Here is a 25,365-nt window from a genome sequence, read left to right on the forward strand (position 1 = left end):
CCTCTTTTCTTGCCCTCCCAAGAGATTGAAATTTCATGCTGGTTCTGCTTACTAATACCTTTGCAGACCCTTCTGTGGCTGTCCTATTCCCCCCCGCCCCCCATGCAGTAATGTGGCATAGCCTGGCCTTGCGAAACAGGGAGCCTTGCAAACGTATTTTCCCTCTAGTCAATTTCAGGGGAGGATCACTGGCATTTTTATGGAAGAGCCAGGATAGGGACCCTCCAGAAGTTATTGGCTTCCAACTCCCATCAAGAGTGACCCACGTGGAGCGGCACCGCCACAGAACCAGCCTCCTGGCAGAGCAGTGGTGAGGTTGGCACAGCATGGGGACGCTACCAGGATCACCAGATTGGCTCCACTACCCTGCTCTGCCCTCCACACCATCCCAGGAAGCAATGCCACAACTGGGTGGCCCATTTCATGCTGCCAACCCACTGCACCGGCTGCTCCTGACCCCCCATTATTCCTGACCTTGGTTACAGAGACCAACCACATGCGAAGGCCCACAGATTCTTTACTCCTTAGTGGCCACGTTGGTCAGAAAGCTGGACAATAACTTCATTGTCTCTCTTTTAAAAGTACAGAATAGCAATGGAGAGTTTCTGGTTCCACCCAGGTACAATTAAGTCCAATGCCCAATGAAAACTAATAAATGAATAGAAAGAAAATCTACCCATGTGATGCTGACATGAAAACCCCACACATACACTATGTAAAAGAATGTAAAACTGTCCAGTAGCACCTTAGAGACCAACTAAGTTTGTTCTGAGTATAAGCTTTTGTGTGCATGCACACTTCTTCAGATACACTGAAACAGAAGTCACCAGACCCTTATATATAGTGGGAGGGTGGGGTGGGGTATTTCTCAGAAGGGTAGTAGGAGATGGGTGATTGGCTCAATGGGTATGGTAAACCTGTGGACGACTGTTAACGACTGCAATTAGTCCTACAGGAAAAAGCAAGGGATAGTATGCAGATGACCAAAAATGGCTTTAGCATATGTGATGAGACAAGAATCCAATATCTCTATTCAGATCATATATCTCCATAGTTTTCAGTTTAGTAATAAGCTGTAATTCAGCAACTTCTCTTTCAAGTCTATTTCTTGAAATATTTCTTGAAATATGTAAAGGGATGAAAGTATACTACTCTCCCCTGCTTTCTCTCCCCTCTCTTCTTCCCCAACCTTATACTGCCTATAACATTAGTGTCTCACAGCAAATATAACTGATCTGTAGAACTGATCTCTATGAACCAAAAGAAGAGAAAATCTTTAATAAAAATGTTTTTTAAAACAATTAAGTCCAGTGCTGCCTAATGACTAAGCTGCAAAGACGCTATCCACACAGATATTTTTGAAAAATGGCTCAGCTGCACTGGGCAAGTACATCACAAATGCCACTTTGCTAGATCAACACAACTATTTGGTGAGCCTCTTTGATGAGAACAGAGGCAAGGCTGCAGAATGCTGGTCAACTATCAGTTGAATGCAACATTAGAAGTATTAGTTGAATGCAACATTAGAAGTAAGACCTTTTCTTCGTATTTCTGAGGCAGTCAGTGACATGAGTAAGAAGGTTGGTTCAGAAAAGGAACAATTACACAGTGTGTGGTACGCAACACCCCCATCCAACTAGCGCAAGGGATGTTGCACTATCAGAATGGAGCTTTCCCCTTGTCTCCTCTGCAGCCCCCTGTACCCCCTCAAAATTAACTCTGGAGGGTTGGGGGAGCATCTGGAGAAGATCTTGAGCGTGTGCACAGAGAGGAGAGAAAACAGAAGTGCTGCTGTGCCAGAAAAACTGTGTTGGTGCTACTCTGGATACAACCCAGAGTGAATAAAATAGTTCTTGTGGGCGATATCCAGTTAGTCATCCTCAGAATTTAACTTAGTTGGATATAATCCTATGACTTGTAAAACACATCTATGTTTATGAACTGTGAGGATAAGTACATGGCTTATGGTAGATTTCAAATTAATTATTAACTATATTAGTTATATAATTATACACTATTATTAACTATATACAGTAGCATAATTTGTGAAGCCTTTTAAGTCATTCACAATTTATGGAACTACTGAAATTAACTTGAGTGTTGAGTTTCATGGGATTTATTATTCAAGTCAATTTGAATTAATTTATATGCACAGACTTCACTTTATGAAAAAAATAATCATTGAGTAATCAGCAATTTTAGATGACATCCTGAATGAAATTCAGCATATGATCTGTGGTAGAATTTCTAAAAATTGCACTTCATAAGCAGTTCAAGTTATAATTTATATAATAGATAATTTCAGTGAATTTAGGAGCACAACAACTATACTAATTAATACTTTTTGTATCAACTGGAATGACTGTATGATTGGATTTAGGCACGTGTTTGATGAGAAAGTCTAGATGTTTGGGGCTAACCTAATATATTGCACACGATGAGTAGTGAGCAAGAAGGTGTTGTGTTTTAGAATGAAAGCAAGAACTTCCAGGAAACAAAGCAACGAAAACATAGCAAAAAGATTACTCCTGAATAAATCTATTTGTAAAAACAGTAAGTGATTTTCAAGAATGAAATGTCCATGCATTTAGGCAAGGATGAGGAGCAGTTTGGGGGAAGCACATAGGGCTGAAGTTGGGGCAAGGGAAGCAGAAGCCAGAAAATCCCCCATTGCATGAGCAGACTTCTGATGGATCTTCTCTGGATCTGGTCCAGACTGGACTGCCCAAATTCAATTTCCCCCTCTCTTGGCACACAACTTCCCAGGCAGAACACTGCTTTCAGCCCCGCTCTAGCTAGTAGGTGGGACCTGTACTCCTAACCAGTCTTGATGACCACATAGTTAGTTTTCATGTTTTGTGGCCTGGCCAAGCCGAAGCTGAAATGTAGGCTTCTGCTGTGTTATTAAGCTCCCTTTCAGCTGAAATCATTTGTTCAAAAAGAGAGAAATTTATTAGGGTGTATGTGCGTGTGTGTGTGAAATCCAAATAATTTCTCCCATTAGAGTTCATTCTGTGCCTAAAAATAACTAAGCAACAGCTCTTGGAAGCGACTGCACAGAGCATCTCTCTCAAAGAGGGGAAGCTCCTAGCAGGGGTACTATACAATTAAACATTCACACACACACACAACTAGCATTTATACAGACACAAAGAAGGTGGGCATAGGCCCTGCCTACACATCCCTTTCATTACAACAGAAATTATAACAGAAATGTCATAGCATCCTTTTTTTTAATTAAAGTTCTTTAGAAACAAAAGCATATGTGTGTCTCAAACATCCATTTATTTTCTTTACAGCTTTCATCTTGTTTGCCCCCACAACCATCCTGCAAGGTAGGCCAAGACAGCGCTGTTCTACTATATTGACGAGAGACTGAGAGAACAAGATTTGTTCTAAGTTCCCCCGTGAGTTCAAGGCTGGGCTGGGATTTGAACCTGAGATCAAAGTCAACATTCAAGGACTGCAGATGTAAACAACCTTTTCTCCACATCTGCAAATATACTCTAGTACCCTCTTTTAACTTTAGATTGGAACAGCTCATCTGAGATCCCACAGACTCAGAACAAAGCCATTTTCTAGGGGCTACTGAACCTACCTGCCTACTTTGATGTCCAGTCCTTGCCACTGGAGCACCAAAGCTGCAAGAAGCCTTGCCAGTATGATCCTCTAAAATATCTAAGCAAGTGGAGCCTGTGCATATCTGTGCAGGAAAAACCAAGGTAGACCAGTCAAAGTTGGCAGGGTTGTGGCGGGCTAAATTCCCCCATGACCAACAGTGAAGAAAGCCAAAGGAAGTTCACCCAGCCCAGAATACCCTGGACAGGAAGATCAAAGTCAAAAGCAAGAAGAATTGCTACAGGCAATCCTACTATAGCAAGCCGATCACCTGAAAAGAATGAAATGTGCAAAATTCAAACGGGCTCCATCATGACATTCTTGGTGCTGAAAGTGGAATGCCCCAAGCTCAAGGATGTATCAGATGATAAGCTACATGTTGAGTTTAAAAAGCATCGCCTGTTCCAATGTTCCCAATATCAAGGAGTGCAACGTATTTGTGACCATGCGTGATTCCGCATCAGTGATGCTGAAAAAGAACACAGCAAGAGTCATTCTCCTACAGAGCCACCACCTGCCACTGGGTTATAAATGAACCGTGATGAAGCATGTAAAGAAAAGTCTCGTCCCAGCCATGTGATCCAGGCCACTATGGACTGCCACTCCCTGCTCCCCGAGTTTCCATGACCTCGCAGATACTTTAATTACCCATCCTTCCTGTATTCTTTGTTGTTGTTGTTGTTGTTTAGTCATTTCCGACTCTTCCTGACCCCATGGACCAGAGCACCCCAGGCACTCCTGTCTTCCACTGCCTCCCGCAGTTTGATCAAACTCATGTTGGTAGCTTCGAAGCTACCTGTATTCTTTAGCAAGAGCTATATACTTGTCATGCCAATTAAATGTAATTCAAGTGTAGTGGATTTCCTCTTTTCTTGCGCTCCCAAGAGATTGAAATTTCATGCTGGTTCTGCTTACTAATACCTTTGCAGACCCTTCTGTGGCTGTCCTATTCCCCCCGCCCCCCATGCAGTAATGTGGCATAGCCTGGCCTTGGGAAACAGGGAGCCTTGCAAACGTATTTTCCCTCTAGTCAATTTCAGGGGAGGATCACTGGCATTTTTATGGAAGAGCCGGGATAGGGACCCTCCAGAAGTTATTGGCTTCCAACTCCCATCAAGAGTGACCCACGTGGAGCGGCACCGCCACAGAACCAGCCTCCTGGCAGAGCAGTGGTGAGGTTGGCACAGCATGGGGACGCTACCAGGATCACCAGATTGGCTCCACTACCCTGCTCTGCCCTCCACACCATCCCAGGAAGCAATGCCACAACTGGGTGGCCCAGTTCATGCTGCCAACCCACTGCACCGGCTGCTCCTGACCCCCCATTATTCCTGACCTTGGTTACAGAGACCAACCACATGCGAAGGCCCACAGATTCTTTACTCCTTAGTGGCCACGTTGGTCAGAAAGCTGGACAAGAACTTTATTGTCTCTCTTTTAAAAGTACAGAATAGCAATGGAGAGTTTCTGGTTCCACCCAGGTACAATTAAGTCCAATGCCCAATGAAAACTAATAAATGAATAGAAAGAAAATCTACCCATGTGATGCTGACATGAAAACCCCACACATACACTATGTAAAAGAATGTAAAACTGTCCAGTAGCACCTTAGAGACCAACTAAGTTTGTTCTGAGTATAAGCTTTTGTGTGCATGCACACTTCTTCAGATACACTGAAACAGAAGTCACCAGACCCTTATATATAGTGGGAGGGTGGGGTGGGGTATTTCTCAGAAGGGTAGTAGGAGATGGGTGATTGGCTCAATGGGTATGGTAAACCTGTGGACGACTGTTAACGACTGCAATTAGTCCTACAGGAAAAAGCAAGGGATAGTATGCAGATGACCAAAAATGGCTTTAGCATATGTGATGAGACAAGAATCCAATATCTCTATTCAGATCATATATCTCCATAGTTTTCAGTTTAGTAATAAGCTGTAATTCAGCAACTTCTCTTTCAAGTCTATTTCTTGAAATATTTCTTGAAATATGTAAAGGGATGAAAGTATACTACTCTCCCCTGCTTTCTCTCCCCTCTCTTCTTCCCCAACCTTATACTGCCTATAACATTAGTGTCTCACAGCAAATATAACTGATCTGTAGAACTGATCTCTATGAACCAAAAGAAGAGAAAATCTTTAATAAAAATGTTTTTTAAAACAATTAAGTCCAGTGCTGCCTAATGACTAAGCTGCAAAGACGCTATCCACACAGATATTTTTGAAAAATGGCTCAGCTGCACTGGGCAAGTACATCACAAATGCCACTTTGCTAGATCAACACAACTATTTGGTGAGCCTCTTTGATGAGAACAGAGGCAAGGCTGCAGAATGCTGGTCAACTATCAGTTGAATGCAACATTAGAAGTATTAGTTGAATGCAACATTAGAAGTAAGACCTTTTCTTCGTATTTCTGAGGCAGTCAGTGACATGAGTAAGAAGGTTGGTTCAGAAAAGGAACAATTACACAGTGTGTGGTACGCAACACCCCCATCCAACTAGCGCAAGGGATGTTGCACTATCAGAATGGAGCTTTCCCCTTGTCTCCTCTGCAGCCCCCTGTACCCCCTCAAAATTAACTCTGGAGGGTTGGGGGAGCATCTGGAGAAGATCTTGAGCGTGTGCACAGAGAGGAGAGAAAACAGAAGTGCTGCTGTGCCAGAAAAACTGTGTTGGTGCTACTCTGGATACAACCCAGAGTGAATAAAATAGTTCTTGTGGGCGATATCCAGTTAGTCATCCTCAGAATTTAACTTAGTTGGATATAATCCTATGACTTGTAAAACACATCTATGTTTATGAACTGTGAGGATAAGTACATGGCTTATGGTAGATTTCAAATTAATTATTAACTATATTAGTTATATAATTATACACTATTATTAACTATATACAGTAGCATAATTTGTGAAGCCTTTTAAGTCATTCACAATTTATGGAACTACTGAAATTAACTTGAGTGTTGAGTTTCATGGGATTTATTATTCAAGTCAATTTGAATTAATTTATATGCACAGACTTCACTTTATGAAAAAAATAATCATTGAGTAATCAGCAATTTTAGATGACATCCTGAATGAAATTCAGCATATGATCTGTGGTAGAATTTCTAAAAATTGCACTTCATAAGCAGTTCAAGTTATAATTTATATAATAGATAATTTCAGTGAATTTAGGAGCACAACAACTATACTAATTAATACTTTTTGTATCAACTGGAATGACTGTATGATTGGATTTAGGCACGTGTTTGATGAGAAAGTCTAGATGTTTGGGGCTAACCTAATATATTGCACACGATGAGTAGTGAGCAAGAAGGTGTTGTGTTTTAGAATGAAAGCAAGAACTTCCAGGAAACAAAGCAACGAAAACATAGCAAAAAGATTACTCCTGAATAAATCTATTTGTAAAAACAGTAAGTGATTTTCAAGAATGAAATGTCCATGCATTTAGGCAAGGATGGGGGGAGGGGGGAGAAAATTACAGAAGATTATACAATGTGAACATGATTTAGATTTAATTAAACTGTTAATCAAACATGTTGACGTTCACAACTTGTGTGCAGGAAAAAACAGAGATTGTGATCAATATGAAAGAATGGACAACATTATCTGAATCTGATTTTCAGAGGACTACCTGAAAAAAATAGTAAAAGAAAAATTAAAGTAGGATTCTATCATTAATTTTGCAAAAGAATGCAATCCAGTTTCATTAGTAATGCCTTTAGGTCTTTAGAAAAAAGACCTTTGAGAATGTCTCGATGGCTGTGTTTGAGACTTTCAGTAGCTTTTGATTTTGGCCGAAGGTTTTAATTTTCAACTAGTATTTATTTGGCTAGATGTATAGACCACTTTAAAACAAATCTGTAAGCGGTTTATATAAAATAATATTAAAATATTAATAAGAAAATATAGCTTTTAATATATGGCTTCAATGGTTAGAATTCTGCTGCTGCCACCACAAGCAGAGCAATCCTACTGAGGGACAGAGACACTCATTTCCTAAGCCCTTCCAGGGTAAGATAAGGGGGAAGTTGTTTCCTAACTTCTCTGAACATTTTTGACCACTTCTCCAGGGCTGTCACAGTTGAACGCTTCTTTAGTGTTGGGAGGTGAGGACAAAGGAGTACAGTGGTACCTCGGGTTAAGTACTTAATTTGTTCCAGAGGTCCGTTCTTAATCTGAAACTGTTCTTAACCTGAAGCACCACTTTAGCTAATGGGGCCTCCTGCTGCTGCCGCGCCGTCGGAGCCCAATTTCTGTTCTTATCCTGAAGCAAAGTTCTTTAACTGAAGCACTATTTCTGGGTTAGCGGAGTGTGTAACCTGAAGCGTATGTTACCTGAAGCATATGTAACCCAAGGTACCACTGTATAGGATCCTGTGAATCCTCAGCCCCCACTCCCTCTCACACAATGTTGGCTCCCAGTACATGTCCAAGAACAATTCCAAGTGTTGGTGCTGATCTTTAAAACCCTAAACGGCCTCAGTCCTGTATACCTGAAGGAGCTTCTCCACCCCCATCGTCCAGCCTGGACACTGAGGTCCAGCTCCGAGGGCATTCTGGCGGTTCCCTCCCTGCAAGATGCAAATCAGGAAGAAGCCTCCTCGGTAGTGGCGCCCGCCCTGTGGAACAGCCTTCCATCAGATGTCAAGGAAATAAACAACTATCTGACTTTTAGAAGACATCTGAAGGCAGCCCCGTTTAGGGAAGTTTTTAATGCTTGATGTTTTACCATGTTTTTAATATTCTGTTGGGAGCTGTTCAGAGTGACTGGGGAAACCTTGCCAGATGGGCGGGGTATAAATTTTTTATCATCATCATCATCATCATCCTGTTTCCCTCCTCACCTCTGGCGGAACACTGTTGGTGGGACATTCACACCCAGAAGTTTTTCCATGGGTGTTCTAAGGGACTTCCAGCATCCTAAGTGCTGCCTAAACCAAGCAGGCTTCCCTCCATCCTGGCAGAGTGGTACACATGCCACACTGAAGGGTCCCTCAGCCACCCTTTAGGTGATTTTAGGTTTGCGCCCTAAACCTCCTGCTGCAAAAGTTTAACAAATTAGGTTAGAAAAGTCAATTTAAGAGCTTCACAGCAGTTACTATAATATTTTCTATGAACAAAAAAAAAGAGAGATTGAATTTTGATAAAATAAAATAAAAGGTTGATAAAAGGAAAGGAAAGCTTGGGGGTACGTGGACCTGAATTACACCATCATGCACATGGTTTACCGTGATATTCAGAAAGGTTGTATGAACCACGGAAAGCTGAAGGTAGAGTGGAGCAAACACATTGCTCTGTCAATTTGCAAGTTGTGTAACAGACTAATAATAGATAATGATAAAATGCTGTTAACAGACTCATACAATTCCTAATTTGTTAAGAAACTAGGACATATTCAATTAGATAATTAGTTCAGCTAGGCTTCCCGTAGTCACCATTCTATATTGTTGCACGCCACCCCGATCTCCGAGAGCTGCGAGATTCCAGGGGTTCCAGGCGCTTACCCAGGGTTCGTGTTTCCTTTGGGGAATGAGGCACAGTGGAAACTATGGTGTCTTTATGCTATACAGTGTATTTACAACCTGAGCCTACAAAGGAGGGGTTCACAACATTAATACCCCTGTGGCTACAGGAGAAACAAGGGTCTTGTTTCTCCCGGAGCCACAGCCTTGGAGTCCAACAAACATCCACCTTTGCTCTGTCTCTCTGTCTTCCCCCAGCTTGCTGCTTTACTCTCTAGCTCACATCACTGCAACTCAGGTCTAAACTCTGACGTCATCCTTCTAACAACAAGCTGCTGGGAGCACCCATTTGCCATCTCACATAGAGCCCCTTTCCTTTGTTTCCCTTAATGGCCCATCACCCAGCCAATCACCTCAGCACAGGAAGCTATCTCGGCTTATGTTTTAACACTTGCTGGATCCAAGGGTTAAAAGGATCTCACATACAGCCTACAATACTATATTTATTTTATCAGAAATGGAAATTTGGGCCTCTTTTAATCTGCAGAGGAAATATAATTCATTCAGCCAAATTCAGTTACAGAGATAGGATGATATCAAGCATCACATAAATAATCAATCACTTCCATGGTTTCAATATTTACAACATAGGGAATGTATTAAGAAATTAAATGAGGAGGCTAACATGTAAGACATCTAACTACATTTGAAAGTGCTGCAGCATCTGAAGATAATGATAAAAAGAATTGTATTTCCCAAACGTAAGAAGTCCTTTTAGACTACTGCTGCGAAGTGGGTAAACTACCGTATATAAGCAATTAGGGACAGGGTTTTGGAAAGTCTATACAGATTGGTATATGGGATTATATTTGTAAATATGGAAATAACTTCTTGTTATGTGCCAACATGAGAGGAGATGGTTTTAAATCTGGCACAACATACAATATATTATCTAAACAACAACCCCACAACCCTCTATATGATAATAGGCATTAATTTGTTGAAAATCTAAAAAAGAAAGAGGAAAACTGTTTCCATTAATGGTGGACATGTTTGGTGGCTAGGAAATGTTTGAATTAGACAAATAAAGACATAAGGCTACCATCAGATCACCAATTTTTACCAGAGAAACCCGTTCATTTCTGTAAACATATTTTTATACTATAAAGTAAGTTGCAGGTAGGATATGCAATGCAAAGCACTGGAGAATCTGACCTCTCTGGTACAATTAGAAAAATAAGTTACATTGATATGCCCTCATGTCAAAATGTACAAATTATATTTGGGTGAAGGAAGGGAGGCAGCTCAGGAATTACTTTGCTCAAAACTGGAATAATTTAATTGCTTACTGGCAACAGAACAAGTAGGGCTCTAAAACAGCAGCCACACATTTCTTTTGTTGCAATAAGTTAGACAGACAATAAGTGTATTGTAAAGTACTCTTCAGCTCATATTCTGTCATTTATAGTTGTATGTTTCCCTGTCTTGATGAGATTAACTTCTATAAACGCTTAAAAATAAAAACAAACATGAAGCTGAGTGTGAAAAAATACTATGCCCATATGGTGTTCCATGCTCCCAGTGTCACATTTAACGAGACTGCCTCACCTGCATATACCATTCCTGCGTGCCAGAAATCTGTGGCAGTAGTGGGCACCCTGCGGACATACTAACATAAACAAACTGACTGAGGGCCCGGGTTAAATATGAAACCAGGCTTGTGGAAACACAGCATAGGTAAGTTTTTCGTGCAGACCCCAAATCTCTTCTCCCTGCCCCCCCAGCCTTTTAAAAAATTGAGCCTGATGCGCTTGTGTGAAATGCCAGCAAATCCTTCAGCTCTTGCATGAGAGGATCTGGCTAAGCCAGATGGGCGCATCCCAGATCCAGCACTCTCTCCGACCAATTTGCATTTATCTTTCTCTCTCCCAATTAGCACATGTAGGTTTTAATTAGTTCAGAGACAGCATGTGCCATTAATTAGGCACCCGCATTAATAAGCCCTTCTACCTCCTTAGGAGGAGTTTTGGCACCACAGAGATAGTGGGGCTGATGCTCCCCTGAATGTTGCTATGGCGAGGAGGGAAGGTACGGATTCTCTGAGCTGACCTCAGTCACATGATACAGCTCAGAGTCACTGAGGTCACATGGGCAGGTTTGGTGCTAAGGAAGACTCAGAACTATAGTCAGAGAGGGCTTAACACAGGGATGAGAATAGAGCCCTTGTGTGAGAGAGGCTGTTACTCTTCCTAAGTTAGCTGTCTGTCTCACACATTGTGAGTGAAACTTGCCCAACACATTGTGAGTGAAACTTGCTTTTTCCTCCAGCCACTCTATGGCTCTCTTACCAGCCTGAGGATAAAAATTCCTCATGATTTAAGAACACAGACTCAAAAGTGCAAATTCGAAGCTTTTCTTACTTACACAGAGCAAAGTACAACAAAACATAGCATACATGAAAAGTAAGTCCTAATTTGTTTGTAACTTCTGTCTAGCACTAAGCAAGAAAACAAATAATTCTGTGTTGTTGTTGGGAGACAATGGAAGAGTGCACCTTTGGGGGTGGAGTCAAATCATTGGAGAGTTACAGCACCTGCTGTGGCTGTAGAGACCGATATGGGAGAGACATGTTTTGTTACAGCTGGGACAGATGATAGCATTGGTTGCGCTGCTGCAAATTCACCATGCCATTTCTTCTCTCTGCATTCCTCCCAGTGGTCATTCTTCCTCTGGTCATTGCTGTGGATATGTTAAGTTGTGGGCGAACATATCAGATGACACAGCAATTCTTCAAACAGCTCTTGTTTATTCAGAGGCCAGAACAGAACTGAACTGAAGGGCTCAGCCAGCCTGCTTATACAGAGCTCCAGAACAACGTAACTGTAGCAACTTTCTAAAACTATCCAATCACTGAACGTCACTTTCGATCCTTCATTTGCATAACTATCTACAGTATTCCCCTGCTGGCCCAGGGTGAGAACTTCAGTACATAACAGGATACATGACCTAACTGTCTGTCTCCAGGCACTGTGGCTATTTACAAGGGATTCCCACACAGTGGGGTTGATGCTGCCAGCCTTCAAGTCTCATTTGCAGACATCTTTGTAACACAGAGTTAGTCTGCCAGCAGGCCTGATGCCTGAAGTCAGCTCCCCTTAGAGCACATCCTTGGGGATCCTGCCATCTTCCATTCAGTGGAAATGACCAAGCCGGCACAGGTGTCACTGAGACAGGAGAGCAGACATGCTGGGAATGTGGGCTTGGGGCAGCACAACGTTTGCATGAGACTCTGCCCTGCAATGTGATGCCCCCAATCTTCTTTTTTAAAAATAATAATAATAATAATAATAATAATTTTTATTAACCGACCAATCAAATCAAATCAAATCACATCACATAAATTCCGAATTACAAAGCCGAATTTTAAATTTTTTGTTGGGGGTACCCATATTTCAAGTTCCGAAGGGGATTCCAATCATCTTCTTACTGCTGCGTTAATATCCACAAATCTGTCCAAATAATGTTCATATTTCTATCCAGTCCTATCTTGCTGTTCCCACGTCTCATCTTATATTTTTCTTTTTTCTTTGTGATCTCTTCTGATAATCTCCTTAAGCAAGTAAACACCAGTTATAATCCTGTGTGAATTTTTCCGTTCATCCAATCACCATATCGAGATGGTTTCCATATATCATCACTTCCATAAATAAAAGCAGTCTTTCCATCATTAATCTTCGCAAATCTGTCGCCTTCTTTTAGTCCTCCGAAGAGGGTCGCCTGCAATATGAAAGCAGATCCATTCCTCCTCCCAGACATAAGTCTTTCAACAGAACTTGCCAAAATGGCGACACTGTTTTTTACTGCGTCATCTCAAAGCTCTTATACTTTCCATGATCTCCTTAAAACATGCTTTTGGTTAGAAAATTATCTCCACACAGTCTTAAATCATCAGCTTAGGTCATTTAAGCGGCATTTCTGACTTGTGTGGGGGGCGATTCTTGGTTAATCACATAGAGAAAAGAAAGGAAAGTTCCCCCCCCCCATCCAGTCCCGTTGCCGACATACCGAGCCTTGGTGTGTCTTCTCATGATATATTCCTGCTTATCCGACCCGTCTTCTTTATCAGAGATCTCTTCAATTAGCAGTCTTTACTCCCCATTCTTCCTTGAAATATGTGCATTAGCTTCCTCCTAATTGTTTCTTTTGAAGTTGCTGCAGCTAGAGGCGCGAATCAGAGACAGCGTCCAGGAGAGCCGAGGTCCACACAAGGGCTTTCTGCCTAGTGCCCCCACCCCCTCGAGTTCGGGGGTGGTATAGGGCACAGCAGGCAAGGGCAGTCCCCCCCCCACTCGCTTGGGGGGGCCGGGAGGCTGCTTACTCCCATCACAGCCTCTTAATTACCTCGTGTGGGTCGGAGAGATGTTATTGTCGGCCATCTTCCAATGCGCCCCTAGTGGCACCCCCCGTGGTGCTCCCAATCTTCACACAGCACATGTGGAAGGCATTGAGGCATCGCTCCTTGCGGGTGCAAGCTGCCCACGTCTCACTACCACAAAGCAGCATGCTCATCACACAAGCCTGGCAGACTTTCATCTTGGTATCGGTTGTTGGCATCGCATTTATCTCTGCAGAGCTTCCTTGGTGTGCTTTGTTAAGGCTGCATCTTCTGCAAACAACACACTTTTGCCTTGGCATGGAGATGTGCTAGGTTGAACAGACCCCTGTTGCTCCTTGAATGAAAGTACACATTGTCTTCAGTCAAGCTGAAGGCATATGAGAGAACCAGGAAGAAGAATGTGCCTAGGAGAGTTGGGGCGAGAACACCGCACTGTTTTGCAGCACTCTTTATGGGCAAGACATCTGAAGCTAAGGCGTCATACTGGGAGGTGCTGTGCACGTTCTCTTGGAAGGACATAATCATCTTGGGAAGCTTAGGTGGGCATCCTATCTAGCTGAGCAGGGTAAAGAGGCCTTTTCAGCTGACAAGCAAAAAGGCCTTCATCTGGTGTATGAAGGCAATACAGTATCTCTGCGCTCAGCGTTTCCCCTGCAGCTGAGGCCATGAGAAAAATCATGTCAATTGTTGACCTCTGAGTTCTAAAGCTGCACTGTTACACAGGATAGATGCTGTCAGCGAGTCACTGTAATCTGTTGATTACAAAGGCTTGCCCCACAGTATTCAGTAGGGAGATTGCATGGAAATTCTTACAGTCATTGCAGTCACCTTTGTTCTTGTAGAGGGTTGCAATGCTGGAGTTACGCATGTCTTGTGGCACAGATCCTTGTTCCCAACACTGCAAGAGAAGGCCGTAGAGTTGCGTCGTGAGGGATTCTGTCCTGTCCTGGGGCTTTACCACATGCCTGAGAGTTGATGTTCATCAGCTCGTCAAGAGAGGGAGGGACATCCAGCTCTTCCAAGACAGGCAGAGTCTGAACACTGTCAAACAATCTCAACTGAACTGCCTCAGGGATAGCAACAAAGCAAGCAGGAAACTACATCAAAGAGGCAATCTGCAACACAGCTATGTCCTCCTTTGGCAAAAGAGAGTAACAGATCCCTGTCTGGTTTGAGACTGGCATAAAGGACATAGAGCCTTTTATGGCTGCAAAGCACAAGGCTCTTGCGAACTACAAGCATGCGCCTTGCAAAAGGACTCTTGCTACACTGAGAAAGGCAAAGAGCGATGTTCAGCAGATGGCCAATGACTACTAACGAAAGCTGTGTCAGAACATTCAGCTCACTGTTGACACCTGCAACACTCACAAAATGTATGAAGGCATGAAGAAAGCCTTTAGATCAACAGTCAGGAAAACTGTACCACTGAAAACTGTCTACAAAGCTGCTGTGTTAGGAGCTCTTTTTCTCTAGACTGGCTTCTGTATTGAGTACCATTCTATTACAGCCTGACTGATATACTCCTCTGTTATATGCATGGTTTTCCAAACAGTTTAATTTTCCTTTTTTATGAATAGTGGTATGCAAATATTTTTCTATATAAAGAGTAAATGAACGTTGTTATCTTCCAATAACCCATGTAATAAAATCTTCTTTTGAAACAGTAAAAAAGAAGAAGTTTGCTCTCTTCAGAATATGGCAACATCCTGGCTCAGTTCGCATGTCACATAGAATTATAGTGTTGGAAGGAACCCCAAGGACCATCTAGTTCAACCCTCTGCAATGAACCTCCAACCTTCTGGTTAACAGAAGGTTAGCTGATAACCTGGGCCACTGGGGAGGATTAAACCCTATGGTTTAACGGGCTGGCACATGCTGCTTAAAAGTTTCAAAGGTGGTATTCTGCCACTGTACCATGGGTGACATAAGCCGGAGTTTGATTTGTGTTGTCTGCCCTCCCCACCCCAGGTTCATGGCTTGTTTCTCTCCCAACCAGCCATGTTCTTTGCTTGCTGCTTGGGGTCTGTTTTGGAGTCAACATCATGAGACACTTGCCAGCAACAAAAAACCCATGGGGGCCCCAGGACTACCTCCCAGAAATCGCTGACTCTGCTTCTCTTCTTTGGCATTGCTGCAAGCAAATGGGCATTTGTGACAGTGGCAAGGAGGTGAATGCTCAAGGCATTTGTCCCAAAGTCCCACAAAACCTGGAGATGATGTGTGCTACCTCGTCTCATATCCAGATCTCTGTTCCATTGTATTTTACATGTTAGGTATACTCCGAAGATGTGATAAGGGAATACCAAAGAATTAAATGTGCAACTATGAAAAAATAGGTTACTGTATGCGTAAATTGACTGGAGATGGTGGTTTAGAAGGCAATTAATAAATCAGCTGTAATTATAATAATAATAATGCTTTCGGATACAGCCATACTCAACAACCATCATCTAATGTCTCCACCAAGGAGGAGACAGGGGACTCCCCTGAGAAGGACGCTAGTTCACCAACACAGGAGCCAGATATATGGAGAAACGTGACTCAAAGAAGTAGGAGGCCCAGGGTTCGCTCTGATTGTTTAGAAATACACAATCGCTTTGAGGTCCTCTCCCCTAGCATGGAAGACGAAGAGCAGACTCCATTTGAGGATCTCTCCCTCATTACAGTCGATCAGGTATATGAAGACGAGCAGCAAAGTCAGTCCTCAGGGAATCTGCAGGCGACCTTGGAGCGGACAGCTCACGGAAGAACCCCGACCAAACCTAAGAGGAGGCGTGTAGTGGTGATAGGGGATTCCCTACTGAGGGGAACAGAAGCAGTGATCTGTGGGCCTGACAAGATGTCTCGGGAAGTGTGCTGTCTCCCCGGGGCTAAGATCCAAGATGTAACTGAACGACTGCAAGGAATCATAAAACCCACTGACAAATACCCCTTCCTCTTGGTTCATGTGGGAACCAATGACACTGCAAGCAATAGCCTCCAGAAGATCAAAAGAGACTACGAGGCTCTGGGCAGGAAATTGAAGCAATTAAATGCACAAATTGTGATCTCATCTGTCCTCCCAGTTGAACGACGTGGCCCAGGGAGAGAGGGGAAAATAGTGGAAGTGAACAGCTGGCTTCGCGAATGGTGTAAACAGGAACGGTTTGGATTCTTAGATCACGGACTGCAGTTTCTTGAAGATGGACTTCTGGCAAGCGATGGGCTGCACCTCACAACGGTTGGGAGGAATGTTTTTGCCAAAAATCTCAGAAACCTCATCAGGAGGGCTTTAAACTGACTAATGTGGGGGAGGGAGACAGTGCTCCTGAAGGTAGGAGTCTATCAATTGATGAAGATGATCATCCAAATGTCATAGACCAAATGGAGCAAACAGCACACAGACCTAGTGGTAGGAGAAAAAAATCCTTAAATAAGAGTCACGGGGGAATGATTAATGGACTTCAATGTCTGTACACTAATGTGCAAAGCATGGGAAATAAACAAGATGAGCTTGAGCTCTTGGTACAGCAAACTAAATATGACATAATAGGCATCACTGAAACCTGGTGGGATAAGTCCCACGATTGGAATGTAATAATGGGGGGATACAATCTATTTCAGAGAAACAGACCAGACAAGAAAGGAGGAGGAGTGGCGTTATATGTCAGGGATGTGTATACCTGTGAAGAGATCCAAGATTTAGAACCTCAAAGCCAAAGTGAGAGCATTTGGGTCAAAATTAAGGGGGAGAAGAATAACAGTGACCTCATTGTGGGAGTTTACTATAGATCCCCAAGCCAAACGGAGGACATAGATGATGCCTTCCTGGAACAGATGGCCAAGCATGCAAAAGGAAGGGAGATAGTAGTAATGGGGGACTTCAATTACCCGGATATTTGTTGGATGTCAAACTCAGCCAAGAGCATAAGGTCAAACAGATTCCTCACTGGCCTTGCAGACAACTTCATTGTCCAGAAAGTGGGAGAAGCAACAAGAGGAACAGCCATTTTAGATCTGGTCCTAACCAATGTTGATGACCTGGTTAGTGGGGTAGAAGTGGAAGGATCATTAGGCGCGAGTGATCATGCTCTTCTGAAGTTTACTATACAGCGGAAAGGAGCAGCCAAGCATACTAGGACTCAATTTCTTGACTTTAAGAAAGCTGACTTCATAAAACTTAGGGAAGTGCTGGGTGAGATCCCATGGACAGTAATACTAAAAGGAAAGGGAGTTCATGATGGCTGGGAGTTTGTTAAGAGGGAGATACTAAAAGCACAACGTCAGGCAATACCAATGAGACAGAAACATGGAAGGTGCCTAAAGAAGCCAGGGTAGCTATCTAAAGAACTTTTAACTGAGTTAAGATTAAAAAAGGATGTGTACAAAAAATGGAAAAGGGGGGAAACCACCAAAGAGGAATTCAAACAAATAGCCAGCACGTGTAGACACAAAGTCAGAAAAGCTAAAGCACAGAATGAACTCAGGCTTGCTAGAGAGGTTAAAAGCAACAAAAAAGGCTTTTATGGGTATGTCCGTAGCAAAAGGAAGAACAAAGAAACAGTGGGGTCACTCAGAGGAGAAGATGGTGAAATGCAAACAGGGGACACAGAAAGAGCTGAACTCCTCAATGCCTTCTTTGCCTCAGTCTTCTCCGATAAAGAAAACAATGCCCGACCTGAAGAATTTGGAGCAAATGATTCAGCAAAGGAAACACAGCCCAGAATAACTAAGGAGATAGTACAAGAATACTTGGCTAGTTTAGATGTATTCAAGTCTCCAGGGCCAGATGAACTGCATCCAAGAGTATTAAAAGAACTGGCAGATGTGATCTCAGAACCACTGGCAGTCATCTTTGAGAATTCCTGGAGAACAGGCGAAGTCCCGGCAGACTGGAGGAGGGCAAATGTTGTCCCTATTTTCAAAAAGGGGAAAAGAGAGGACCCAAATAATTACCGCCCAGTCAGTCTGACATCAATACCAGGGAAGATTCTGGAGCAGATCATTAAGCAAACAGTCTGTGAGCACCTAGAAAGGAATGCTGTGATCACCAATAGTCAGCATGGATTTCTGAAAAATAAGTCATGTCAGACTAACCTGATCTCGTTTTTTGACAGAATTACAAGCCTGGTAGATGAAGGGAACGCAGTGGATGTAGCCTACCTTGATTTCAGCAAGGCATTTGACAAGGTGCCTCATGATATTCTTGTAAAGAAGCTGGTAAAATGTGGTCTTGACTATGCTACCACTCAGTGGATTTGTAACTGGCTGACTGACCGAACCCAAAGGGTGCTCATCAATGGTTCCTCTTCATCCTGGAGAAGAGTGACTAGTGGGGTGCCACAGGGTTCTGTCTTGGGCCCGGTCTTATTCAACATCTTTATCAACGACTTGGATGATGGACTCAAGGGCATCCTGATCAAATTTGCAGATGACACCAAATTGGGAGGGGTGGCTAACACCCCAGAGGACAGGATCACACTTCAAAACGACCTTGACAGATTAGAGAACTGGGCCAAAACAAACAAGATGAATTTTAACAGGGAGAAATGTAAAGTATTGCACTTGGGCAAAAAAAATGAGAGGCACAAATACAAGATGGGGGACACCTGGCTTGAGAGCAGTACATGTGAAAAGGATCTAGGAGTCTTGGTTGACCACAAACTTGACATGAGCCAACAGTGTGACGCGGCAGCTAAAAAAGCCAATGCAATTCTGGGCTGCATCAATAGGAGTATAGCATCTAGATCAAGGGAAGTAATAGTGCCACTGTATTCTGCTCTGGTCAGACCTCACCTGGAGTACTGTGTCCAGTTCTGGGCACCACAGTTCAAGAAGGACATTGACAAACTGGAACGTGTCCAGAGGAGGGCAACCAAAATGGTCAAAGGCCTGGAAACGATGCCTTATGAGGAACGGCTAAGAGAGCTGGGCATGTTTAGCCTGGAGAAGAGGAGGTTAAGGGGTGATATGATAGCCATGTTCAAATATATAAAAGGATGTCACATAGAGGAGGGAGAAAGGTTGTTTTCTGCTGCTCCAGAGAAGCGGACATGGAGCAATGGATCCAAACTACAAGAAAGAAGATTCCACCTAAACATTAGGAAGAACTTCCTGACAGTAAGAGCTGTTCGACAGTGGAATTTGCTGCCAAGGAGTGTGGTGGAGTCTCCTTCTTTGGAGGTCTTTAAGCAGAGGCTTGACAACCATATGTCAGGAGTGCTCTGATGGTGTTTCCTGCTTGGCAGGGGGTTGGACTCGATGGCCCTTGTGGTCTCTTCCAACTCTATGATTCTATGAGATTTCTATGAGATTCTATGAGATTTCTATGAATGTGTGAATTGGCTCATAGCGGTTCCTTGCGGCTGGTGGTTTGCCGGAGAACATTTGAAATGTGGCCCATAGCTCCAGTGCAAGGAAGGAACATTCCAATGGAAATGAAGTTATTTCTATAAAAGAACTTCAGGAACATGAGGCCAACTATTCAAGATTAATTCTCTTGTGAGCCCCATGACTGCACCCCTCTCTCATCCAGCACAGAGCTGGCATATTCAAGGAGGTAGAGTAGGGTGGAGCTCACCCTCCCCTCTCCAGAATATTTACTGCTTCCCAGAGTCTCACCAAGCCCTGGCTCTTGCTTTTGCTCTGCTTTTTTATAGCTGACAGCAAGCCCTCCGTGGTGATTGATACTCGCTTGTTGTATAATGGACATCAAAGGACTGCAGGGAGTCCCTAGGAAAAATGAATCCGTCAAACACAATAGGCCACATGGGACATCCCCTGGAATGTGCCCTGATGTCTCTGGGTTAGTACTGGTTTCCGTGAGGTCAAATAAACTGAAGTCCAGCGCTTGAATGTGTTGCTCTGTGTCTGTGTTTGGGACTGGAGAGAAAAAGGTTGTAAGTGCTGTGCAACCACTGCGCAGGAATGCATTCCGGCAGCTGATCCAATGCTCCTCTAAGGTGCAGAACAGCAAGCTAAATTATGAAAAGAGGGCCCTACCCATAGAAGCCCCATACTGACCCCCCCCTCCAGCTTCAGGGTGGGGAAAGGAGGAGAGTTTTAGCTTCCCCCATCCACCACCACTTCTCCCTGGCCTTATTAGTTTCATTTTTTTTATAAAAAAAAGAAACCTAAAGGCATCTAGGGATGCGGGTGGCACTGTGGGTTAAACCACAGAGCCTAGGACTTGCCGATCAGAAGGTCGGCGGTTCGATTCCCCGCAACAGAGTGAGCTCCTGTTGCTCAGTCCCTGCTCCTGCCAACCTAGCAGTTCGAAAGCATGTCAAAGTGCAAGTAAATAAATAGGTACTGCTCCAGCAGCAAGGTAAACGGCATTTCCGTGTGCTGCTCTGGTTCGCCAGAAGGGGCTTAGTCATGCTGGCCACATGACCCAGAGGCTATACGCTGGCTCCCTCGGCCAGTAAAGTGAGATGAGCGCCGCAACCCCAGAGTCAGCCACGACTGGACCTAATGGTCAAGGGTCCCTTTACCTTTACCTTAAAGGCATCTAGCATCTCTGGGCATTGTCCAGCCAAACCCCTAATCCACAATGAGCAGAAGGGCTGTGGCTCTGTGGTAGAGGATCTGCTTCAAGTGCAGAAGGTCCCAGGTTCCATCCTTGGCATCTCCAGGTAGGAGATTCCTGTCTGAAATCCTGGAGAGCTGCTGCCAGTCAGTGTAGACAACACTGAGCTTGATTGACCAATGATCTGACTTGGTATAAGGCAGCTTCCTATGTTCCTAATGGTGGTGGTTCCATTATTCAACTGGACAAGGCACTTGGATTATCTCGACATTTGGAGCTTTACAAATCTAGGATTTGGGCACAAGAGTTTTCCCATTTATCACATCCCTGTTCCACTTCTAACAATTTTTGCCAGCAAGACTAAACGCACTTTAGATGGCTGAAAGTCTGGAGGACTTATGCCCAGAGTTACACAGGGTCAGTTTTCAGCTCTCTGAAAACACTCTGACCCAACTCCTTGTCTGTACTCTTCCATGAAATAGCACATTTTCTTGTTTTATGGAAGAGGGAATGCCTTTTTTGAACTATTTTAAAATATATTATAGTATGGATTTGAGCTATGAGCAACAGAAGTAATTAGTGGTTGTGATTTGATAGAAGATGGAGCAGAAGGGGTTAAAAAACTCAATCGAAAAGGGGATGGGAAGTAAAAAATAAAAGACAAAACTATGTTATGACTGCATGTGTTTAAAATGTTGAAACTTAATATAATTTTTTAAAAAGAAAGAAATCACGCATGTGCTTATTGCTTTCAGTCCAAGGAATCTTCCCTTCCTCCTCACTCTCCTCCGCCCCCTGCATCACTGGAAAAAGTCAGAAATGTCCCATGATAGGAGACAAGATTGATAGGCCAACTCTGCCTTGCCTCCCTCCTCTGCTTCAGCTTATCGTTCAATGACAGAAGGGCTCTGTTGCCCCCAGCGAAACATAGGAAGCTGCCCCATACTGGGTCTGGTCCACGTAGCTCAGAACTAACAGGGAACTCCAGGGATTCAGGCAGGCTTATCTCCTGGCCCTACCTTGAGATGCTGGGAACTGAACCCAGGATCTTCTGCATACGAAGCAGCAGCTCTACCACTGGACTACCGTTGTTCCATGCCTCATCCACCCACCAGACCCTGGGAGATGCAGAGAAGGAGGCTTTCTCTCTTGACATCAGCTGCCTGAGCTGCACTAGATGCTGTTGCCACCACCAGCCGCACACATTGCCCTGAACAGGTGCTGTGGGTTGGGCTGAGTGTTAGCGATATAAGCAGTGTCTTGGCCACAGTTCCATACTCCCTGGCATGGTTGCAATCTGGCAGAGAGGCTTATCTGACAGCACAGAAGCTGATACAACCAGGGAAATGCCACTTACCAGGGACCAGGTGGGCACTAAGGTGCGGATGCTCCTGGCTGAGCTGGGCAGGTGTGTCCTGTTCTCCTGACTTCACTGGTTGCTGGAGAGAAGGCTGTTGGGGAGCCCACACAGATGGGACACTAAAAATGAAAGCAGCTCACAGTCAAGTTATAATGTAAGGCTTCCCTGCGCTCCACCCTCTTTCGGGCCACCTGCCAACAAGCAGCTGTCCAAGGGAGAGGAAAACCGCTGTCCTTGGCTTCCCTTCCTAGAGAGCAAGAGATCCACGCTTATCGCAAGGGTTAGGACAAGAGGCATCTCTACCCACAAACGAGATGGGAAGCCACAGTTTTCAAACCCCACACTTAATCAAATAACTGGGATCATGCAATCTTTATGCAGTAAGAAACAGCAGGGCCCTTCCAGACTGATGTTTTATTGTGGGCATATCCTGCAACATGCTTTTTGCCACAACAGTAGCGCATCAACGGTAGGTTCATTTTGCTTTATTAGTTGCTCTGTGATGCTTCCCCAACGCTACCACATTATTGCTGTCCAGAGGGGCTATGGCGCAACAAAAGCTGGACAACACCCCCCTCCTAATATTGTGGTATGAAAAGTGACTGGATTTCAGCAGGTATAGGATATGCACTGATTCGAAATGAAGCAGTATGACCACCCCAAAACTTTTGCAGCCACAAATATTATTGAAGATGGGATCGCATAGGACTGCCCCGATAAGATCACGATTAAGCAAGGGAAAGGGTGTCAGCGTCTTAAGGTTCCACAAGACTGTTATTTTTCCTTACACAGATTTGCAAAGCTATCCAAACATTTTCCACATCTGATGAAGTAGCCTCCAGTCCACAAAGCTTGTGCCATTAAACAAAAGTGTAAGTCTTTAGGCTCACTTGGTAGAGCATGAGCTTCTTAATCTCAGGGTTGTGAATTCGATTTCCACATTGGACAAGAGACCTGCATTGCAGGGAGTTGGACTAGGTGATCCTTGTGGTCCCTTCCAACTCTACAATTCTATGAATCTATATGGTACCACATCTACCGTATTTTTCGCACCATAGGACGCACCGGCCCATAGGACGCACCTAGTTTTTTGGGGGGGAAATAAAGGGAAAAAATTTTTATTTCCCCCCCAGGTGCGCTGTGCTAAGCCCGAAGCTTGGGGCGTGTGGAGCTCAGTGCGCCCCAAGCTTCTGGGTGCCGGCAAGGTCTCCGCTAGCCCTGGGAGAGCCCCGTGACTTCGCGCGGCTCTCCCAGGGCTAGCAGAGCGCTGCGCTAATCCCGAAGCTTGAGGCGTGCAGAGCTCCGCGCGCCCCAAGCTTCTGGGTGCCGGCAAGCAGTCCGCTAGCCGTGGGAGAGCCCCGTGACTTCGCGCGGCTCTCCCAGGGCTAGCAGAGCGCTGCGCTAATCCCGAAGCTTGGGGCGTGCAGAGCTCCGCGCGCCCCAAGCTTCTGGGTGCCGGCAAGGTCTCCGCTAGCCGTGGGAGAGCCCCGCGACTTCGCGCGGCTCTCCCAGGGCTAGCAGAGCGCTGCGCTAATCCCGAAGCTTGAGGCGTGCAGAGCTCCGCGCGCCCCAAGCTTCTGGGTGCCGGCAAGGTCTCCGCTAGCCGTGGGAGAGCCCCGCGACTTCGCGCGGCTCTCCCAGGGCTAGCAGAGCGCTGCGCTAATCCCGAAGCTTGAGGCGTGCAGAGCTCCGCGCGCCCCAAGCTTCTGGGTGCCGGCAAGCAGTCCGCTAGCCGTGGGAGAGCCGCGTGGCTCTCCCAGGGCTAGCGGAGCGCTGCGCTAATCCTGAAGCTTGGGGCATGCAGAGCTCCGCGCGCCCCAAGCTTCTGGGTGCCGGCAAGGTCTCCGCTAGCCGTGGGAGAGCCCCGCGGCTCTCCCATGGCTAGCGGAGCGCTGCGCTAATCCCGAAGCTTGGGGCGTGCGGAGCTCAGCGCGCCCCAAGCTTCTGGGTGCTGGCAAGGTCTCCGCTAGCCGTGGGAGAGCTGGGTTTCCCATGGCTAGCGGATAGCTTCCTGAAGCCTGGAGAGCGAGAGGGGTCGGTGCGCACCGACCCCCCTCGCTCTCCAGGCTTCAGCGAAAGCCTGCATTCGCTCCATAGGACGCACACACATTTCCCCTTCATTTTTGGAGGGGAAAAAGTGCGTCTTATAGAGCGAAAAATACGGTATATGGTTGCTTTTGGAATCATTGGACATCCCAGGTTTTGTTCTTCCTGGTGCTTCTCTTTCCCCCTGTCCTGTGCATTTCCCCCTAAAGGCTACTTGTAAAGAATTTAGCAGAATTTTACTGAACAACACCTGAGACAACACTACCTTCTTCTCACTCTGCAGATAATTAAATGCACTTGCACTCAGCCCCAGACGACATCTCTCTCCGCTGCACGTACTGTGGTAGATGGGAGGCATGTGTGCCTTTGCAAAACAGAGCACAGCTCAGCCACTCCACATTCATCCCCCTGGAAATCACACTCTAGTAAAACAACTACTATTTATCTTTTATACAGCGCCATCAATGTGCTTTACGGAACAAAGTAAGAGGGGCTCCCCTGTTGAAAAGCGCTTACAAGCGAAAACGGGGCAAAGAGGCAGGAGGGAGAAGGGGAAGTGGATCTATATAGCAGTGCACTCACAGGTGCACACACATGGAGCAGTATAAGTTGGAGTAGGAAAAACGAAGATGTTCAGAGAAGGGCTTTGCTAAAGAAGTGGGCTTTGAGAGTACAACACAAAGATGACAAAGTACCTTATAACGACTGTCCTTACAAGACACTCAGGTTTGTACGTCAGTGAATCTCCAAAAGGTTCGCTGCTTTCTGGACGCAGTGGAACATAGGAAATCATCTAATATTGAGTTGGACCAATGTCCCCTGTAGCTCACCATTGTCCACACTGCCTGCCAGCTGCCGCCTAGGGTTTCAGGCAGCAGAGAAACTCGATTCACTTTGCATTTTAAAGGCACATCTATCCAAGCCACCCTTTCCAAAAACGACTTGCAAACCGAAAGACTGGGGGGGGGGGG

At 44.8% G+C, this 25,365-nt stretch overlaps 1 long non-coding RNA gene across 1 annotated transcript in view; it reads right to left on the bottom strand.

Annotated features, from left to right (window-relative positions):
• The window catches only part of LOC308467780, a 39,642-nt gene extending 17,191 nt beyond the window's left edge, over positions 1–22,451 (bottom strand). The window contains exon 1 of the long non-coding RNA XR_013981285.1: positions 22,346–22,451. This is a non-coding gene — a long non-coding RNA (uncharacterized lncRNA). The remainder of the gene's footprint in view (positions 1–22,345) is intronic.
• Between the last annotated feature and the right edge of the window lie 2,914 nt (positions 22,452–25,365).

Source organism: Podarcis pityusensis, assembly GCF_964106645.2.
Source record: "Podarcis pityusensis genome assembly, chromosome: 2".
Classification (NCBI taxonomy): domain Eukaryota; kingdom Metazoa; phylum Chordata; class Lepidosauria; order Squamata; family Lacertidae; genus Podarcis; species Podarcis pityusensis.